Below are 17,799 nucleotides of genomic sequence, written 5' to 3'. Positions count from 1 at the left end.
TCTCACGGAAGGCGATTCCGGCTCTCTACCGGCATGTGGAAGGCAATGTCCTTGCCTCGCTGGACAGGGTGGTCAGCGGTAAGGTGCATATTACCGCTGACTCATGGTCCAGCAGGCATGGACAGGGATGTTACCTGTCTTTCACGGCCCATTGGGTCACTCTTCTGGCAGCTGGGAAGGATGTAGGACAAGGTGCAGTAGTGTTGGAGGTTGTTCCACCACCACGCCTCCAAAATGCTACTATTGGTTGTGACACACCTCTCTCCTCCACCCCCTCCTCTTCTTCTTCCTCCATGGCCTCTTCCAGTGCTCTGTCCTCAGAACCAGCGGTGCTCCGTAGGCGTTCCAGGGGCTACGCAAGTACGCAGGCAAAACTATGCCATGCTGTGCTTGCGCTGGTTTGTTTGGGGGACAGGAGCCACACTGGGGCGGATGTTTTGTCAGCTCTGCAGGGGCAGGCCGAGAGGTGGTTGACGCCACGCCAGCTTAAGCCAGGAATGGTGGTTTGCGACAATGGCACCAACCTCCTCTCCGCCCCCTGACAGGGACAACTGACCCATGTGCCCTGTGTGGCTCACGTCCTTAACCTGGTGGTGCAGCGGTTCTTGGGCAGGTACCCGGGCTTACAGGATGTCCTGAAGCAGGCCAGGAAAGTCTGTGTGCATTTCCGCCAATCATTTAATGCTTGTGCTCGGCTGGCTGAGCTCCAAAAGGAGTTGAACCTGCCCAAGAACCGCCTTATATGTGACATGCCCACCAGGTGGAACTCAACGTTGGCCATGCTGCAGCGGCTGCACACGCAGCAGAGGGCTATCAATGAGTACCTGTGAGACTACGGCACCAGTACAGGGTCAGGGGAGCTCGGTTTTTTTCTCACCACGCCAGTGGGGCATGGTCAGGGATGCATGCACTGTCCTGTCACCGTTTGAGGAGGCCACAAGGATGGTGAGCAGTGACAGTGCATGCATCAGTGACACTGTACCTCTTGGAGCATACGCTGCGTGGAATAATGGACAGGGCACTCGAGGCATTATGAGGAGGACTTCCTTGCCTCTCAAGGCCCCCCTTTATCCAGACAGTGTTCCTGCTGTGCCACCCATCACACAGGAAGAGGATGAGGAGGAGGAGGATGATTGTGTCAGCATGGAGGTGGAGGCTGGCACTCAGCATCAGCAGCAGCAGCAGTCTTGTAGGGATGATTTACAGTCCCAAGAAACCCGTGGACTTGTACGTGGCTGGGAGGAGGTAGCTGCGGATCATGTTGTCCTTAGTGACCCAGAGGTCTCCGGACCGAATGCCTCAGCTAACCTACGCTGCATGGTCTCCCTGATCCTGCAAAGCCTGCGGAAGGATCCTCGTATTCTTCGGATCAAGGAGAGGGACCATTACTGGCTGGCCACTCTCCTTGATCCACGGTACAAGGGTAAGGTCGCCGACCTTATCTTGCGGTCACAGAGGGAGCAGAGGATGAGACATCTCCGAGAGGCCTTGCAGAAAGGTCTGTGCAACGCTTTCCCAGAGACTGGGAGGTTACAAACTCCTGCTCCTGGACAACGTGTTGCTGAGCATCGATCAGAAGGAGCGGTGGAGAAGGTGGCCATCTGACCGATGCTTTCAGATAATTTTGTAGTCCACAGCCCCAAGGTATGATCGGTTCCAGCAGCCATCGCCAGCGTCTGATTTACATGGTGCAGGAATACCTAGGGGCAAGGTCAGACTTGGACACCTTTCCCACCGAAAATCCTCTGGCTTACTGGGTCTTGAGGATGGATCACTGGCCAGAGCTTGCACAGTATGCAATTGAGCTACTGGCCTGTCCTGCATCCAGCGTTCTTTCGGAACGCACCTTCAGTGCTGCTGGTGGCTTTGTTACCGATCACAGGGTGCGCCTTTCCACCTAATCAGTTGATCGACTGACCTTCATCAAGATGAATCAGTCTTGGATCACCCACAGCTACCAAGCACCTGAAGCTGATGTAACCTAATTATTTTTTTAGAAATATCACATCCCTTCAAGACTGCCTATGCTGATGCTGAGTGACTGTCCTGTTATGTTGATTGCCTATCCTCTTCCTCCTCCGCTGATATGTTGGAAGAACATTTCTGGTTCTGGGTGATGCCACAGCCCAATTTTTCTGCCCCTGTTTAACAGGGGCGTTTAATTAAAATTTTTGATGCAATGCTTTGCAGCAGGGCTCATTCCTGCACTACAACTAGAGTATATGGGAGAGGTTGCAGTGTCGTGGCACCAGCACCAGTGCCAGCAGCCCAATTTTTCAGCCCCTGTTTAACAGGGGCATGTAATTACAATTCTTGATATAATATTTCACAGGAGGGCCCGTTCCTGTGCCCACCCAGAGTAACTATGAGAACTTATAGTGTTGTGGCACCAGCACCACAACCACCAAAGGTCAATTTTTCTACCACTGTTAAACAATGGCATGTAATTACAATTCTTGATATATTGTAATTGTTGGTTATCCTCGCGCTACAATGGTTAAACAAAAGAGCTAATATGGTTGCAGCAAAACACCGACAGAGGTGCAAACCCTCCCCTCAAATTATAATAATGATAAAGAATGGTGTTGCGCTCCACACAAAAACTAAATTAAATCCAATAATAGTGAATAAATAATCGCATACAAAATCTAAAAAGCACACCTATGCGATTATCACAAAACAATTGATTTAAACTGTATCAATACCCTATATACATAAAATCATTATAAAGTGACCAGTAAAATATTCAGGTAGTACACATATTCCTAGTATCATTTATAAAGTGACCAGTATAGAAATTCAAGTAGTACACGTATTCCTAGTAAAGTGCAAGTGAAACAATAGGTAGCGGAATCGCAGATAATAATAATAATAATCCAAAAGAGGGTGCAATCCAAAATGTGTCTCAATCCATAAAAGTGCATCCAAGTGAAAAAAATATATACGTTTAAAAAAATTGTATAAAAGTAAGATCCAATAAATAAATAAACAAAAAAAAAAAAGTAAAAATAGATATAAAACACAATCCAAAAAAGATTCTTAAAGTATCTCTATTTGTAGAAAAAATAGCAATCCGTATCAGGTCATGCAAATAAGCCTCAGCTAACCTACGCTGCATGGCCTCCCTGATCCTGCAAAGCCTGCGGAAGGATCCTCGTATTCTTCGGATCAAGGAGAGGGACCATTACTGGCTGGCCACTCTCCTTGATCCATGGTACAAGGGTAAGGTTGCCGACCTTATCTTGCCATCGCAGAGGGAGCAGAGGATGAGACATCTCCGGGACGCCTTGCAGAAAGGTCTGTGCAATGCGTTCCCAGAGACTGGGAGGTTACAAACTCCTGCTCCTGGACAACGTGTTGCTGAGGCATCGGTCAGAAGGTGCGGTGGAGAAGGTGGCCGTCTGACTGATGCTTTCAGACAATTTTTTAGTCCGCAGCCCCAAGGTATGATCGGTTCCAGCAACCATCGCCAGCGTCTGATTTACATGGTGCAGGAATACCTAGGGGCAAGGTCAGACTTGGACACCTTTCCCACCGAAAATCCTCTGGCTTACTGGGTCTTGAGGATGGATCACTGGCCAGCGCTTGCACAGTATGCAATTGAGCTACTGGCCTGTCCTGCATCCAGCGTTCTTTCGGAACGCACCTTCAGTGCTGCTGGTGGCTTTGTTACCGATCACAGGGTGCGCCTGTCCACCGAATCAGTTGATCGACTGACCTTCATCAAGATGAATCAGTCTTGGATCACCCACAGCTACCAAGCACCTGAAGCTGATGTAACAGAATAATTTTTTTTGAAATATCACTTCCCTTCAAGACTGCCTATGCTGATGCTGAGTGACTCTCCTGTTATGTTGATTGTCTATCCTCTTCCTCCTCCGCTGATATGTTGGAAGAACATTTCTGGTTCTGGGTGATGCCTAAGGCCCAATTTTTCTGCCCTTGATTAACAGGGGCGTTTAATTACAATTTTTGATGCAATGCTTTGCAGCAGGGCTAATTCCTGCAATAAAACTAGAGTATATGGGAGAGGTTGCAGTGTGGTGGCACCAGCACCAGTGCCTAAGGCCCAATTTTTCTGCCCCTGTTGAACAGGGGTGTTTAATTACAATTTTTGATGCAATGCTTTGCAGCAGGGCTAAATCCTGCAGTAAAACAAGAGTATATGGGAGAGGTTGCAGTGTCGTGGCACCAGCACCAGTGCCTAAGGCCCAATTTTTCTGCCCCTGTTTAACAGGAACTAGTAATTACAATTCTTGATATAATATTTCACAGGAGGGCCCGTTCCTGTGCCCACCCAGAGTAACTGTGAGGACTTATAGTGTTGTGGCACCAGCACCACAACCACCAAAGGTCAATTTTTCTACCACTGTTCAACAATGGCAGATAATAACAATTCTTGATATAATCGTTCACAGCAAAGAGTCATTTTGAGGGCTTACAATGTTGTGGCAAAACCAACACCTTGTTCCGCCATTTCTGCAGAGCATATAGGGCAGGCCCCTACTTTCAAACATCCAACTTACAAACATCTCCTACTTGCAAACGGAAGGAGACAACAGCAAGTGAGATGAAAAAAGACGGAAGGCAAAACAAATTATACAGGGGTGATAACCCTTCCCTATGTTTTCCAAAAAGCTTAAAAATAGATTTTTGGACTGGAGCTACACTTTAAAAATGTACCAGTTGAAAATTACAAACAGATTCTACTTAACACAACAAACCTACACAGTCCCTGTCTTGTTTGCACCGCCTGTATACTGCTGTTCTGAGTATATAGGGCCTGGGGGCCACACGTATTTCCTTTTTTTAATATGGGTACGGGGTTCCCCCTTAAAATCCGTACAAGACCCAAGGGGGCTGGTAAAGGGCAAGGAGGGCTACCCATGCCATTTTTCTCAATGATTTTCAACCATATTGCAGGAACCAGATATAACATTAAAACCGCAAGCAGTTTTAAATGACGTTATTTCCGTTAAATGTCATTTTGTGCAGGGACTGTTCTAAACATGGGAAACACGTGGCACTTCACAGGCATACTATAGACACCCCCCAGGCACGATATTTAAAGGAATTTCACTGTTTTTTTCACTTTAATCGTCATTATAATCAGTGCTCCCGCCAAAACGGCCATTTTTAAAAACATTTTAGGCATTGACCTATGTCCCCTGGGGCAGGAGCCAGGTCCCCAAACCCTTTTTAGGACAGTATCTTGCATATTAGCAGTTAAAATTTGCACTTTTAATTTCGAACGTTTGAGTCCCATAGACTTCAATGGGGTTCTAACATTCGTACGAATTTGGGTCCGTTCGAAAGTTCTGGTGCGAACCGAACCGGGGGGTGTTCGGCTCATCCCTACTTTACAGCAGTGGTCATTGATCAAATTAAACAATGGTTTGTTAAACCGGTAGTCAAACCCTGGTTCCAACTAGAGCTAGCTAGACTCCGCACAATCTCCCCACTCTCTCACCTTATGGCATCTGCCATTTCAGCGGACAGTCATCCTGAGGACCATCCTATAATTCAGGCAGCGTGTAGGGCATGGCTTGAGATCAGTACAAAGGGAAGTGCAAATTACCCAATAGTCAACATCCCTATCCCATTGGAGTCTGTTCAATGTATAGTCCCAAATATATGGCACGAAAACAAGATACTAAACCTAATGGATATAAACTACAAAATGACAAAATTATGCCCTTTGCACTCATCCAACAAAAATTCAAAATCCCAAAATCGGAGGCCTTCACATACACACAGATAATATCAGTCTACAAGAACCTAAAAACATACACACATCCCCATCCTAGAAAAGGTGTGGAAGTTCATCCAGTCCAACAACCCCAAATCTAAAGGCATTACTATGATATACAACTCCTTAAATTAGAAGGACATTTTTAACAAATATAACCTCTTACTAAAATGGGAGAAAGAAATGGGAAAGGAATTCTCAGAACTTCAAATGGAAAAAGGCCATCAATTGCACCTACAAATATTCTAGATGCTCGAACTATGAAGAACTTAATCAGAAACTTTTACTGAGGTGGTATTTTACTCCTTACATTATAGCCAAATTCCCCAAAGACAATTCCAATCTGTGCTGGAGGGGCTGCAGACAGGTAGGATCCTTAGCATACATGGTTTGGGCCTGCCCCCAACTTAGGAGATTTTGGTTAGCTGTATTTGTATTGATAACAAAAGTGACGGAGTCTTCATTAAACCAAATATAGAGCAGGCCATTTCGAATTTAAATATAACAGATTACTCCCGATCTATTAGGTCTATAGCTACAAACATCCTGCTGGAAGCCCGATTGGCAATAGTGAACAGATGGAAATCCAGTGAATCGCCCACAGTGAATGAGGTATCAAGTAGAGGTAACATGATCGCTAAATACGAGAGAATCTTAGCTAACAAAGATGGGACTTACCTAGTATACGCATCAAATTGGTCCACATGGGAAGCCTTTTCTAAAACTAGCTCCAGGGGAGCTAAGACATAGTAGACACTGAGGTCAGTTATTTACCTTCTATTGGTTTCTATTTATTCCTGCACCTTTTTGTTAATTTATTTTAGTTCTTCCCTATTGTCCATTTTACCAGAATTAAGCCCCGTACACACGAGCGGACTTTTCGACATCCAAAGTCTGACGGAATGATTCCGTCAGACTTTTCGATCGTGTGTGGGCTGCAACGGACTTTTGATTCGCAAAAGTCTGACAGACTTTAGAAAATGGAACATGCTTCAAATTTTTCCGACGGAACTCCGCCGGACCCAGTTCCTACCGAAAAATTTGCTCGTGTGTATGCTATTCCGACGGACTAATACCGACGCTAGGGCAGCTATTGGCTACTGGCTATGAACTTCCTTATTCGAGTCCAGTCGTACGTCATCACGTTCGAATCCGTCGGAGTTTGGTGTGATTGTGTGTGGCCAAGTCCGCTCATTCGAAAAGTCCGTCAGAACTCTGTCGAAACTCCGGCAGAACTCCGGCAGAACTCCTTTGGAAGTCTGTTGGACATAAGTCCGCTCGTGTGTACGGGGCTTTAGAACCACCGGACCGGGATTGTTTAATGATATATGCAATTTTGCTGCCAGGACATTTTATCAAAAGCAGTGGGGGGAGCCTGCCTCTGAAGACCCAATGTGTTCCCAAAGAGGTGTCTGGGGGGAGGACTCTCCTTTCTAAACTAATTACTACAGTGTGGGACAATCATAAGCAGCTAGACCACGGTGGAATGGTGGTAAACTACGTGCTAGTCAACTCTGTTTTATATTGTTTACGTTATCAATATAAGTTGTACCCTGTTATACGTTAACTATAACTAAATGTAATGAATATGTATTGTACGTACAAATCTTGAATAAAAATAATTGAAACAAAAGACTCATTATGCCTCATAGATTATACGTTGGAGTGTTTGCTTTCCAAAAGGGTAATTTTGTGGGCATTTCCAGTGTCCTGGTGCTCCAGGGCCTTCAAAAGTGTAATAGGTGGTTGAGAAATGAGATGTGCATTTTATGCTCGGAGAAGGCCTGAAGGTGCTACTTCAAAGTTGGGCCTCTGTATGTGGCCAGGCTTTGTAAAAGTCTCACACAGGTGGTATTGCCATACTCAAGATTAGCAAAATGTATTTTGGGGTGTAGTTGCAAGTATGCAAATTTGGTCTGTGAGAAATAATCTAATATAACAAGTTTGTAAAAAAAAAAAACACACATTTCCTAAGAATTGTGGGGAAAAAAATTACAACTTCAAAAAACTCACCACACCTCTTACTAAACACCATGGACTGTCTACTTTCCAAAAAGGGGTAGTTTGGGGGATATTTGTACTTTCCTGGCTTGTTAGTGTCTCAAGAAATGAGGCCGTCAGTACATCAATTGTGATCAGGTGTGATCAATTTTCAATGATTGGCACCATAGCTTGTAGACCCTATAACTTTCATACAGACTAAATAATATCCACTAATTTGGGTTATTTTTACCAAAGATATGTTGCAATATAAATTTTGGCCCAAATTTATGAAGAAAAATGACTTATTTGCAAATTTTTATAATAGAAACAAAAAAAAAAAAAAAAAAAAAGTTAAATTTTTGTGATTTTTTTCACTTGTATCGCAAAAAATAAAAAACCCAGCGGTGATTAAATACCACCAAAAGAAAGCTTTATTTGTGAGAAAAAAAAAACAACAAATTTTGTTTGGATACAGTGTAGCATGACTGTGTAATTCTCATTCAAAGTGTGAGAGCACTGAAAGCTGAACATTGTTCTGGGCAGGAAGGTGTATAAGTGCCCTGTGTTGAAGTGGTTAAAACAACACACAAGTAGTATAGTAATAATAGAGATTCACTTTGCTTCAATTAAAGTGATGCATAATGGACATTAATTGGGACTTTTAACAAAGCTGTGGCCTGGTAAGGTCATGTGCTTCCATCCCACGGGACTTTAAATGAAACCATGGCCTGGTAAGGTCATGCGTTTCCATCCCTATTGTATTCAAAAAAAGGTGGGAACAAGGGGGACATTGGGACTTTACATGAAGTATGTGGTAGCAAGAGAGTACAAGGTGAACTAATAGGAATTTTATTAATCGTTGCAATTGGATTTACAAGAAATAAATATAATGATAGTAATAAACAATACATGATAATGGTAATAGTGATAATAATAGTACAGCATGATAATAACATGAATATCAAAAATCAAAAGTTCACCGCAGCAGGATTGAATAAAAGCATATGTAGCTTTTGGAAGCACATGACCTTACCAGGCCACAGCTTCGTTAAAAGTCCCAATTAATGTCCATTATGCATTACACTAATTCAGGGATGGAAGTATGTGGTAATGCTCTATCAGCTTAAGTATCAGTATTTCTCTGCTACTATTGACCTTGGCCAGCTCCTTCCATTTATATTTAATTATCTTGTTTACCCTTTGTATCAATTTTCTTTTTGTTTACTACCATATTTATAGTTTTAAATCATGTGCAACATATATTCCATTTTGGACCAGCCAGTCTTATCTGCTGCTCTGCTGGTGCCTTGTGTGGATGTGCTGCTATGCCGTCCGGCTTCCATCTCCACTTCCGGGAGCCATGACGCAGACTGCTAGTCTCCCCCCATCCTTTGCGTCATTGGACGCCTGATGGGTTGATGCGCCTCACTGTGCGTCGACGTCACGCAATTCGTGCAGGATGTGCAGTGTCCTTTTATTGCTGCTACGTCCTTGCAGTTGAGTTTTACACACTACTGGCATTATGGGGGTAGTTCGGAGCCGCCAGACCGGAGATACATACTATCTGGCTGACGGAAGCCCTCCTTCCCCCCACTCCGTCATGCGGCGTGACGGTGGTGGGACGACTTGTGGTGGTACTCATGGGGGCGGCTCTCTGGGGGGTGTGGTTACTCGAGGCTTTTTATACACCAGATCACATGCAGCCTTTTAATTTAATCTCTCACTCCTTCACTGCATTCCTATCACTAACAGCGCTATGTTTGGTCCCCTCACTTTTTTGCTCGGTGAGCCCTCACTTTTATATTTTCCTTTTCTTCTTAACATTCAGCTCCCCTTATTATCTTTCTTAATCCTTCACTCTCTTCACATCTTGCAAATCTTCTAATGGTTCTAATTTTTCACTTTTTATAGAAGTGCCTCGTGGTGACTCCATGCCTGCTTGTGCTGCGGCCTTTTGTGGCTACCTCCATTGAGTTACCCACCACGGCTCCCGGTTGGGGGTGTATATCGGACGGCTTGCGGTACCCACCTACTAGACCATCAGTGCACTCACCTAAGTTAGTAAGCATGTATTAGGTATGGGTGACTTGTTTACCCCACCCTTTTTCACGCGTTTTTATTATTATTTTTATTTTTTATTTACCTTACTTCTGAATATCATATTACTCTTTATTATAGATTGAACACGTGCTCTTCTCCTGATGAGTGGTATAAAGGCCACGAAACGTGCATAGAGCTATCAAATGCCGTGCTTCTTTTGAATACATTCAGATTCTGACATTACTATACATTACCCTAATTGATGCAAAAAGACCTTGGTCCGGCAGGCATTATGCTACATATGCTTTTATTCAATCCTGCTGCGGTGAACTTTGGAGTTTTATTATGATACTTTGTGATATTCATGTTATTATCATGCTGTACTATTATTATCACTATTACCATTATCATGTATTGTTTATTACTTTGTCTATCATTGTATTTATTTCTTGTAAATCCAATTGCAACGATTAATAAAATTCCTATTAGTTCACCTTGTACTCTCTTGCTACCACATACTTCATGTAAAGTCCCAATGTCCCCCTTGCTTCCCTTTTTTTTGCTTCAATTAAAGATGGAGTACAGATGTTAAAACAGGTTAGATTCAGCTGCACATCAATTTCAGGAGAGTTCTGCAATTTCTGCTAAAATCTGAAATTCCTGAAAAATTACAGTCTTACAAAGTCTGGGCACATGTGAAAGAAGGCACTAACAAACTGGTTTCATCTAGTTCTAAAAAAAAAAATAATGCTTCTAAAAGGCTTTCAGACAATGTGACAATTTTTGAGGTCAGAAAGATCAAATGTACAGGTATGTAAATACAAGCAATACCAAGTTCTTTGTAAAGCAATTATGATTATAGAACCGTACTACATTCCACCCTTGGTTTACAATGAACTTAGATCCTAGCCATAATCTTCAGCATTATAGTTAAAGCCTCAATAGTAGATGTTGTACATTTACTAATACAGACAAAAATGATTTTAACTATAATAAAAATGCATAAGGGCCGGTTCACACTGTGGGCAACTGCGATCCGACTTCAGGTCGCTCTAGGTCGCCTCAAGTCGCCTCCAGGTCGCGCTGCAGAAATAACAATGAGAGTCAATGGAGCTGTCTTAATAGACGCTACTGCAGTAGCTCCGACTTTTAAAAAAGGTTCCTGTACTACTTTGAAACGACTTCTAGGCGACTTGTACCCATTCTTTTCAATGTAAGTCGCCTCCCCTGTTCATCTGCAGGCTACTTGCAGGCTACTTGACAGGAAGTCACCCAGCCCCCGCTGCAGGCAGCCCCTCCTTCCCATACACATTTTACTTTCGTTTTCCTCCTCCTGATCTTGAACACACAACAAGAGCTCTCTCCACTGACCAAAATGTCTGCAGTGAACAGGAGAGATCCTGTCGACAACGAGTCCCTGATCCGATATGTTAGGGAGAGAAGGTGCCTCTATGCTAAGACAGATAAATCCTATCAAATGATCCAAAAAAGAGAAAGTGCCTGGCTGGAGATCTGCCGCCTCTCTTTTGAAGACTGGGATGTCTTGTCGCAGGCCGACTGCTCTGCAAAAAGTAAGTTTATATGTCTTTTCTCCTTCACTATGCATGATTGTTGTAGTTCAATATAGGTCTTGTAGGTCTTCTTTTGCACAGAGAATCGGTGCATAAATGCCCCCTTTCACAACATTCCTTGGTTCCTCCCCCTAGATCCCCCTGTCATCAAAAATATAACACCCGAGCAACAATAGATCCAATTACATGAACATTAGATGAACTGACTGTTCTAATGGTGTCTGAACTGTATTCCCCACGTTTTTGCTTCAAAAAAGCATTGTTTCAATACCAACTTGATGTGCCACGTGACCTGCCACGGGTGCCACGGGACCTGCCACGGGACATGCCACGGGTGCCACGTAACCTGCCACGGGTGCCACGGGGCCTGCCACGGGTGCCACGAGACGTGCCACGGGACCTGCCACGGGTGCCACGGGACGTGCCACGGGTGCCACGGGACCTGCCACGTGTGTCACGAGACGTGCCACGGGTGCCACGGGACCTGCCACGGGTGCCACGGGACGTGCCACGGGTGCCACGGGACCTGCCACGGGTGCCACGGGACCTGCCACGGGTGCCACGTGACCTGCCACGGGTGCCACGGGACCTGCCACGGGTGCCACGGGACCTGCCACGGGTGCCACGGGACATGCCACGGGTGCCACGGGACCTGCCACGGGTGCCACGAGACGTGCCACGGGTGCCACGGGACCTGCCACATGTGACATTTTACATGGCACTCATTACAGGTCACCTGGCACTTGGGGTTCCTAATGGTGCCTATTAACTCTAGGGCAAGATTACGGCGCAACCTTGTGAAGTCTGTCACTGATGTGTAGCACTATGATAATTTTATTCCAATAATGATTGAACAATATAACCACAGCAAAAGTAAGTTCAACACAATTTTAACATATTAAATTTATTGAACATATAATAACAAATAACAAAAAACATAGCAGACAACTTTACTTAAAAAACAATAATCAATATCATCACATGTTAACAACAGTACTCAAAAATTCAAAAAAAGATACTGGATATGAAATCTAAACAGTTGTGTAAAAATATTTATGAAGTTGATTAGGAAATGGCGTCCATCTGCCACGGTACTGCACCAGCCGGTGAATTGAAATAGGAGCTAAATTGATCGCGCACTGTGGCACCATCAGTGGATCCCCTTGTAGCACTGATGTGTGCACTTTCCATTTCATGTATTAGAGAATCCTCAAAACAATATCCGTCCCTGACTTTCAGACAATGTGACAATTTTTGAGGTCAGAAAGATCAAATGTACAGGTATGTAAATACAAGCAATACCAAGTTCTTTGTAAAGCAATTATGATTATAGAACCGTACTACATTCCACCCTTGGTTTACAATGAACTTAGATCCTAGCCATAATCTTCAGCATTATAGTTAAAGCCTCAATAGTAGATGTTGTACATTTACTAATACAGACAAAAATGATTTTAACTATAATAAAAATGCATAAGGGCCGGTTCACACTGCGGGCAACTGCGATCCGACTTCAGGTCGCTCTAGGTCGCCTCAAGTCGCCTCCAGGTCGCGCTGCAGAAATAACAATGAGAGTCAATGGAGCTGTCTTAATAGACGCTACTGCAGTAGCTCCGACTTTTAAAAAAGGTTCCTGTACTACTTTGAAACGACTTCTAGGCGACTTGTACCCATTCTTTTCAATGTAAGTCGCCTCCCCTGTTCATCTGCAGGCTACTTGCAGGCTACTTGACAGGAAGTCACCCAGCCCCCGCTGCAGGCAGCCCCTCCTCCCCATACACATTTTACTTTCGTTTTCCTCCTCCTGATCTTGAACACACAACAAGAGCTCTCTCCACTGACCAAAATGTCTGCAGTGAACAGGAGAGATCCTGTCGACAACGAGTCCCTGATCCGATATGTTAGGGAGAGAAGGTGCCTCTATGCTAAGACAGATAAATCCTATCAAATGATCCAAAAAAGAGAAAGTGCCTGGCTGGAGATCTGCCGCCTCTCTTTTGAAGACTGGGATGTCTTGTCGCAGGCCGACTGCTCTGCAAAAAGTAAGTTTATATGTCTTTTCTCCTTCACTATGCATGATTGTTGTAGTTCAATATAGGTCTTGTAGGTCTTCTTTTGCACAGAGAATCGGTGCATAAATGCCCCCTTTCACAACATTCCTTGGTTCCTCCCCCTAGATCCCCCTGTCATCAAAAATATAACACCCGAGCAACAATAGATCCAATTACATGAACATTAGATGAACTGACTGTTCTAATGGTGTCTGAACTGTATTCCCCACGTTTTTGCTTCAAAAAAGCATTGTTTCAATACCAGCTTGATGTGCCACGTGACCTGCCATGGGTGCCATGGGACATGCCACGGGTGCCACGTAACCTGCCACGGGTGCCACGGGGCCTGCCACGGGTGCCACGAGACGTGCCACGGGTGCCACGGGACCTGCCACGGGTGCCACGGGACGTGCCACGGGTGCCACGGGACCTGCCACGTGTGTCACGAGACGTGCCACGGGTGCCACGGGACCTGCCACGGGTGCCACGGGACGTGCCACGGGTGCCACGTGACCTTCCACGGGTGCCACGTAACCTGCCACGGGTGCCACGTAACCTGCCACGGGTGCCACGTAACCTGCCACGGGACGTGCCACGGGTGCCCCGGGACCTGCCACGGGTGCTACGGGACGTGCCACGGGTGCTACGGGACGTGCCACGGGTGCCACGGGACCTGCCACGGGTGCCACGTGACCTGCCCCGGGTGCCACGTACCACGAGACGTGCCACGGGTGCCACAGGTGCCACGGGACCTGCCACGGGTGCCACGGGACCTGCCACGGGTGCCACGTGACCTGCCACGGGTGCCACGGGTGCCACGGGACCTGCCACGGGTGCCACGGGACGTGCCACGGGTGCCACGGGACATGCCACGGGTGCCACGGGACCTGCCACGGGTGCCACGAGACGTGCCACGGGTGCCATGGGTGCCACGGGACCTGCCACATGTGACATTTTACATGGCACTCATTACAGGTCACCTGGCACTTGGGGTTCCTAATGGTGCCTATTAACTCTAGGGCAAGATTACGGCGCAACCTTGTGAAGTCTGTCACTGATGTGTAGCACTATGATAATTTTATTCCAATAATGATTGAACAATATAACCACAGCAAAAGTAAGTTCAACACAATTTTAACATATTAAATTTATTGAACATATAATAACAAATAACAAAAAACATAGCAGACAACTTTACTTAAAAAACAATAATCAATATCATCACATGTTAACAACAGTACTCAAAAATTCAAAAAAAGATACTGGATATGAAATCTAAACAGTTGTGTAAAAATATTTATGAAGTTGATTAGGAAATGGCGTCCATCTGCCACGGTACTGCACCAGCCGGTGAATTGAAATAGGAGCTAAATTGATCGCGCACTGTGGCACCATCAGTGGATCCCCTTGTAGCACTGATGTGTGCACTTTCCATTTCATGTATTAGAGAATCCTCAAAACAATATCCGTCCCTGACTCTGACAAAATTGTGCAGCACGCATGCTGCTTTTACAGCAGTTATAGCATTTTCAATATTTAAGCTTATTGTAGTATGTAGGAAGCGCCATTTATTGGCTAGAATTCCAAAACTACACTCAACCACCCTTCTTGCCCTTGTTAACCGGTAGTTGAAAATCCTTTTAGGAGTGGACAGGTGCCTACTAGAGTAAGGCCTCATCATGTGTTCACCCAATGCAAAGGCCTCATCCGCAACAAACACATAGGGTAGCGCAGGTTCAGCTGTGCCAGGAAGAGGGCAATTTTCAGGAATATCAAGTAGATTCTCCCGTAGTCTTTCACCAAAGGATGAATTTCCAAAAATCCTTGCATCACAGCTACCTCCATAGGATCCAATGTCTACATATGTGAAACAGTAGTTGGAATCTGTAACGGCGAGCAGTACAAAGGAGCAATATTTTTTGTAGTTAAAGTACATACTTCCGCTACCCACAGGCTTTTGTACACGTACATGCTTCCCATCGATAGCTCCAATGCAATTGGGAAAATTGCACCTACTCCAAAATTGATTTGCTATATCACGCCACGTTTCAGGTGTCGGCCTCTTCATCACCATGGTGTTAAGCACGTCCCATAAAACTTTGCAGGTGTCTCGGATGATATAGCTGATAGTCGACTTGCCAGCCATGAACTCATAATGTAGACTTACAATAGAATGACCTGTTGCAAGGTATCTGAAAAACAAAAGAATTGATTATGTTCCTGTTTATGTTTTGCAGTGACCATCTTACAAACGAGGTGGAAGGGCCTTAGGTACTGTTTCAACAGGTACTTAAAAAAAGTCACCAATCAAAGAAGTGGTTCCGGGGGAAAAGGGTAGTACCCTACATCCATGCGTCAGAGATGGAGTTCCTGAGGCCGTTCATGGATCTTAGAGCGTAAGATAATATTTTTCATATTAGGACAGTGATACTATACAGTTGTATAAGGTTATAATAATTGTATTCTATCTTTCATGCAGAACACAATCAAGTATGCCGCACCCTGACCAGGCAGGTGCATCTGCGCCATGTGCTGCAGCGGGCAATGCTCCCGGCGAAGAGGAAGGGGCACCTTCTCCGTCTTTGCTCGAGAGTACTGTACAAAACACTATGGAGACAAACTTCGATGAGGATTCCCAGCCGGCCAATAACAGTATGGCTGAGGTCGGGCAGCAGGAATTTTCACAAGAACCCGAGCGTACTGCTCTACCGGGAAGATCGGGCAGACCAATTCGACATCAGAGCAACATGGACAGATTTGCCACACTGATGGAGCGTATGAACAACAAATTGGCAGAAATGGAGAGTGCCGAAAGTGGCTTCGGAATAATGGTGGCAGCAATGCTAAAAAAAGTTCCACAGGAGCGCCAGGGATATGTCAAAAAAAACATTATTGATCTCCTTGAGGCTAATATAGCCTACCAGCCAGCCGCCACTGCCCCCTCTCCAATGTTTGCCCCACCACCACCCCCATCAGTACCCTTCCCAAATTATCATAATCCCCCGCCACCCAGAACCCACCCCTACTATTCCCCTCGATACAGGCCATATTCTGATGAATATGGCAACACTGTCCAAAACACCAATGCCCCCATGCCCTATCCATTGCCAACCCCTGCAATGGCCACCCGTGATGCTGTCCCACCCACACCTTCCCCCATGCCTTCGACTGAACCTGATAATTATTTTTCCACTTATCACAATTTGTAATTTGTTTAATTATTTTCTTTGGTTTAAAAAAATTTGTTATACTGCTATTTGTTAAAAAAAATTTTACTGTTTTTTGCTGCTAGTTTGAAAAAAAATGTTAATATTAAAAAAAGTTTATGTTTTGCTAATGTGTGGTATGTTTGAGTGTTATTTTATTACATTTAATTATATGATATGTTTTTTTATGTCAAAAATAATTACCTAGGTGGCTGCAGCATTGGAGCAAAGCTTCATCTGCTGCTCCTTCACACAAAAAATAATAATCAAACATCATCAATGGGTCTCTTCTATCCCCTCCAAGATGTGAGAGCTGCTGACACTCAACAGCTATCCTGCTCTGCTCCTCCACGCTAATTGTAGCGCTGAGCTGTGAGGATGCAAAGTGTATTGCGCACCAGAAAGACAGTTTACTTTAATGTAATAATTAGTCTTTCAATGGATGAGATACTCTTCCTGTATGTTGTGTTCTGTCGCTCAAGATGGATGTCAACCAGACCAAGCAATTCGTCAAAACTGCAAGAAAAATTTTTTTTTTAATCATCTATGTTGAAAATAAGAAATATAAACCACTGGTATCTACACACACACACATTATCGCATCAACAATATGCCAAATATAAATCATCCGATTGAAGGGATTTAGCTAGGGTGAGGTGACGTAGCAAGTCATGTGTTAAGTAGACAATACACAAAGTGTGGAATGTGTGACACCTGTGACAGGTAATGTCGAAGGGGAAAACTACTCTATTTTACTCCTGAAAAATGCTTTTGCAACATGACTTTAACGCCACATATTTGGGAACACTTACTGCTAGCAAACACACTACTTCTGGTATGTCATGTGCCATCTGTGCCAAGTCACGTGGCACCCGTGGCAGGTCACGTGGCACCCGTGGCAGGTCCCGTGGCACCCTTGGCAGGTCCCGTGGCACCCGTGGCACGTCCCGTGGCACCCGTGGCAGGTCACGTGGCACCCGTGGCAGGTCCCGTGGCACATCCCGTGGCACCCGTGGCAGGTCCTGTGGCACCCGTGGCAGGTCCCGTGGCACCTGTGGCACGTCTCGTGGCACCCGTGGCACGTCCCGTGGCACCCGTGGCACGTCCCGTGGCACCCGTGGCAGGTCACGTGGCACCCGTGGCAGGTCCCGTGGCACCCGTGGCACGTCCCGTGGCACCCGTGGCAGGTCCCGTGGCAC

This window comes from Lithobates pipiens, unplaced genomic scaffold, assembly GCF_037356315.1.
Source record: "Lithobates pipiens isolate NorthernLeopardFrog02 unplaced genomic scaffold, aLitPip1_a1.2 Scaffold_19, whole genome shotgun sequence".
Classification (NCBI taxonomy): domain Eukaryota; kingdom Metazoa; phylum Chordata; class Amphibia; order Anura; family Ranidae; genus Lithobates; species Lithobates pipiens.
The sequence above is the reverse complement of the archived record's forward strand: the minus strand, read 5'-3'. Positions refer to the sequence as shown.